Source organism: Argopecten irradians, chromosome 7 (genome assembly GCF_041381155.1).
Source record: "Argopecten irradians isolate NY chromosome 7, Ai_NY, whole genome shotgun sequence".
Taxonomy (NCBI): Eukaryota; Metazoa; Mollusca; class Bivalvia; order Pectinida; family Pectinidae; genus Argopecten; species Argopecten irradians.
In genome coordinates this window covers 40616543-40622542 of record NC_091140.1, presented here as the reverse complement: position 1 = coordinate 40622542, position 6000 = coordinate 40616543, and positions in this window count along the sequence as shown.

Genomic DNA, 6000 nt, shown 5'->3' with positions numbered 1-6000 from the left:
ACCTGTCTATATAAGTACCACCTGTCTATATAACTACCACCTATTAATAACTACCACTTGTCTATATAACTACCACCTGTCTATATAACTACCACTGTCTATATAAATACCATCTGTCTATATAACTACCACCTGTTATATATATATATACCATATACTACCTGTCTATATAACTACCACCTTGTCTATATAATTACCACCTGTCTATATAACTACACATGTCTATATAACTACCACCTGTCTATATAACTACCACCCTGTCTAATATAACTACCACCTGTCTATATAACTACCACTTGTCTATATAACTACCACCTGTCTATATAACTACCACTTGTCTATATAACTACCACACTGTGTCTATATAACTACCACCTGTCTATTATAACTATACCTTGTCTATATATAACTACCACCTGTCTATATAACTACCACCTGTCTATATATAACTACCACCTGTCTATATAACTACCAACCTGTCTATATAACTAACTGTCTATATAACTACCACCTGTCTATATAACTACCAACTGTCTATATATAACTACCACCTGTCTATATAACTATTGTTTATAAATACACCTGTCTATATAACTACCACCATGTCTATATAACTACCACCTGTCTATATAACTACCACTTGTCTATATAACTACCACCTGTCTATATAACTACCACCTGTCTATATAACTACCACCTGTCTATATAACTACCACCTGTCTATATAACTACCACCTGTCTATATAACTACCACTCTGTCTATAAATACTAACTACCACCTGTCTATATAACTACCACCTGTTCTATATAACTACCACCTGTCTATATAACTACCACCTGTCTATATAACTACCCTGTCTATAATAACTACCACCTGTCTATATAACTTACACCTGTCTATAATACTACCTTCTGTCTATAAATAACTACCACTGTCTTATATAACTACCACCTGTCTATAATTACTAATATGTCTATATAACTACCACATGTCTATATAACTACCACCTGTCTATATAACTACCACCTGTCTATATAACTACCACCTGTCTATATAACTACCACCTGTCTATATAACTACCACCTGTCTATATAACTACCACCTGTCTATATAACTACCACCTGTCTATATAACTACCACCTGTCTATATAACTACCACCTGTCTATATAACAACCACCTGTCTATATAACTACCACCTGTCTATATAAAACTACCACCTGTCTATATAAAACTACCACCTGTCTATATAACTACCACCTGTCTAATATAACTACCACCTGTCTATATAACTACCACCTGTCTATATAACTACCACCTGTCTATATAACTACCACCTGTCTATATAACTACCACCTGTCTATATAACTACCTCCTGTCTATATAACTACCACAATGTCTATATAACTACCACCTGTCTATATAACTAACACCTGATGCTATAAACTACCACCTGTCTGTATAACTACCCACCTGTCTATAACTACCACCTGTCTATATATAACTACCACCTGTCTATATAACTACCACCTGTCTATAATAACTACCACCTGTCCTATATAACTAACCACTGTCTATATAACTACCACCTGTCTATATAACTACCAACCTGTCTATATAACTACCACCTGTCTATATAACTACCACTCCTGTCTATATAACTACCAACCTGTCTATATAACTACCACCTGTCTATATAACTACCACCTGTCTATATAACTACCACCTGTCTATATAACTACCACCTGTCTATATAACTACCACCTGTCTATATAACTACCACCTGTCTATATAACTACCACTGTCTATATAACTACCACCTGTCCCATGCTATATAACTACCACCTGTCTATATAACTACCACCTGTCTATATATTGTAACTACCACCTGTCTATATAACTACCATGTCTATATAACTACCACCTAGTCTATATAAACTACCACCTGTCTATATAACTACCCTTGTCTATATAACTACCACCTGTCTATATAACTACCTCCTGTCTATATAACTACCACCTGTCTATATAACTACCTAACCTGTCTATATAACTACCTCCTGTCTTGTCTATATAAACTACCACCTGTCTATATAACTACCACCTTGTCTATATAACTACCACCTGTCGATATAACTACCAACTCTGTCTATATAACTACCAACTGTCTATATAACTACCTCCTGTCTATATAACTACCAACCTGTCTATATAACTACCACCTGTCTATATAACTACCACCTGTCTATATAACTACCTCCTTATCATGTAAACTACCACACCTGTCTATATAACTACGAACCTGTCTACTATAACTACCCTACCTGTCTATATAACTACTCCTGTCTATATAACTACCACCTGTCTATATAACTACCTCCTGTCTATACAACTAACCACTTGTCTATATAACTACCTCCTGTCTTTATAACTACCACCTGTCTATATAACTACCACCTGTCTATATAACTACCTACCACCTGTCTATATAACTACCTCCTGTCTATATAACTACCACAATGTCTATATAACTACCTCCTCTATCATAACTACCACCTGTCTATATAACTACCACCTGTCTATATAACTACCATCCTGTCTATTATAACTACCACCTGTCTATATAACTACCACTGTCTATATAACTACCTCCTTATCTATATAACTACCCACCTGTCTATATAACTAAACTACCACCTGTCTATATAACTACCACCTGTCTATATAACTACCACCTGTCTATATAACTACCACCTGTCTATATAACTACCACCTGTCTATATAACTACCACCTGTCTATATAACTACACCTGTCTATATAACTACCACCTGTCTATATAACTACCTCCTGTCTATATAACTACCCACCTGTCGATATAACTACCTCCTGTCATATATAACTACCACCTGTCTATATAACTACCACCTGTCTATATACTATAACTACCTCCTGTCTATATAACTAACCACCTGTGTCTATTATATAACTACCACCTGGTCTATATAACTACCTCCTTATCATATAAATAACTACCACCTGTCTATATAACTACCTCCTGTCTATATAACTACCACCTGTCTATATAACTACCACCACTGTCTATATAACTACCACCTGTCTATATAACTACCACCTGTCTATATAACTACCACCTGTCTATATAAACTACCACCTGTCATTATAAACTACCATCCTGCCCTCTATCATGTAACTACCACCTGTCTATATAACTTACCACCTGTCTATATAACTACCATCCTGTCTATATATAACTACCACCTGTCTATATAACTACCACCTGTCTATATAACTACCACCTGTCTATATAACTACCTCCTGTCTATATAACTACCACCTGTCTATATAACTACCACCTGTCTATATAACTACCACCTGTCTATATAACTACCACCTGTCTATATAACTACCACCTGTCTATATAACTACCACCTGTCTATATAACTACCTCCTGTCTATATAACTACCACCTGTCTATATAACTACCACCTGTCTATATAACTACCACCTGTCTATATAACTACCACCTTTCTATATAACTACCATCTGACTATATAACTACCTCCTGTCTATATAACTACCACCTGTCTATATAACTACCACCTGTCTATATAACTATCACCTGTCTATATAACTACCACCTGTCTATATAACTACCACCTGTCTATATAACTACCACCTGTCTATATAACTACCACCTGTCTATATAACTACCACCTGTCTATATAACTACCACCTGTCTATATAACTACCACCTGTCTATATAACTACCACCTGTCTATATAACTACCACCTGTCTATATAACTACCACCTGTCTATATAACTACCACCTGTCTATATAACTACCACCTGTCTATATAACTACCACCTGTCTATATAACTACCACCTGTCTATATAACTACCACCTGTCTATATAACTACCACCTGTCTATATAACTACCACCTGTCTATATAACTACCACCTGTCTATATAACTACCACTGCTTCTATATAACTACCAACCTGTCTATATAACTACCCACCTGTCGATATAACTACACTCCTGTCTATATAAACTACCACCTGTCTATATAACTACTCATTCCTGTCTATATAACTACCACCTGTCTATATATAACTACCTTACCTTGTCTATATAACTACCACCTGTCTATATAACTACCACCTGTCTATATAACTACCCATCTGTCTATAATAACTACCCACTTGTCTATATAACCTACCACCTGTCTATATACCTACCACCTGTCTATATAACTACCACTTGTCTATATAACTACCACCTGTCTATATAACTACCACCTGTCTATATAACTACCACCTGTCTATATAACTACCTACCTGTCTATATAACTACCACCTGTCTATATAACTACCACCTGTCTATATAACTAAACTACCGACCTGTCTATATAACTTCCATCTGTATCTATATAACATACCATTTCTTTCTATATAACTACCACCTGTCTATATAACTACCTCCTGTCTATATAACTACCACCTGTCTATATAAATTACCACCTGTCTATATAACAAACCACCTGTCTATATAACTACCACCTGTCTATATAACTACCACCTCCTGTCTATATAACTACCACACCTGTCTATATAACTACCTCCTGTCTATATAACTACCACCTGTCTATATAACTACCACCTGTCTATATAACTAACCTCCTTATCATGTCTACCACCTATATAACTACCACACTGTCTATATAACTACCACCTGTCTATATAACTACCACCTGTCTATATAACTACCACCTGTCTATATAACTACCACCTGTCTATATAACTACCACCTGTCTATATAACTACCACCTGTCTATATAACTACCACCTGTCTATATAACTACCACCTGTCTATATAACTACCACCTGTCTATATAACTACCACCTGTCTATATAACTACCCACCTGTCTATATAACTACCACCTGTCTATATAACTACTACCACCTGTCTATATAACTACCCTCCCTGTCGATAATATAACTCCTTACCATGTATTACCACCTGTCTATATAAACTACCACCTGTCTATATAACTACCACCTGTCTATATAACTACCTCCTGTCTATATAACTACCACCTGTCTATATAACTACCATCTGTCTATATAACTACCACCTGTATATGTAACTACCACCTGTCTATATAACTACCACCTGTCTATATAACTACCACCTGTCTATATAACTACTACCTGTCTATATAACTACCACCTGTCTATATAACTACCACCTGTCTATATAACTACCTCCTGTCTATATAACTACCACCTGTCTATATAACTACCTGTCTATATAACTACAACTGTCTATATAACTACCGTCCTGTCTATATAACTACTGACCACATGTCCTATATAACTACCACCTTGTCAATATAACTATCCTACCTGTCGATACTAACTACCACCTGTCTATATAACTACCAACCTGTCTATATAACTAACCACGCTGTCTATATAACTACCACCTGTCTATATAACTACCACCTGTCTATATAATTACCAACTGTCTATACTAAAACTACCACTCCTTATCATGTAACTACCACTCTGTTCTATATAACTACCACCTGTCACATATAACTACCACCACCTGGTCCCGCATATAAACTACCTCCTGTCTATATAACTACCACCTGTCTATATAAACTACCATCCTCGTGGTCTATATAACTACCACTCCCTGTCTATATAACTAAACCATCCTGTCTATATAAACTACCACCTGTCTATATAACTACCACCTGTCTATATAACTACCACCTGTCTATATAACTACACTCCTGTCTATATAACTACCTCTGTCTGTAACTATCCTGTCTATAACTACTACCTCCTGTCTATATAACTACCACCTGTCTATATAACTACCACCTTGTCTATATAACTACCACCTGTCTATATAACTACCTACCTGTCTCTATATAACTACCACACTGTCTATATAACTACCACCCT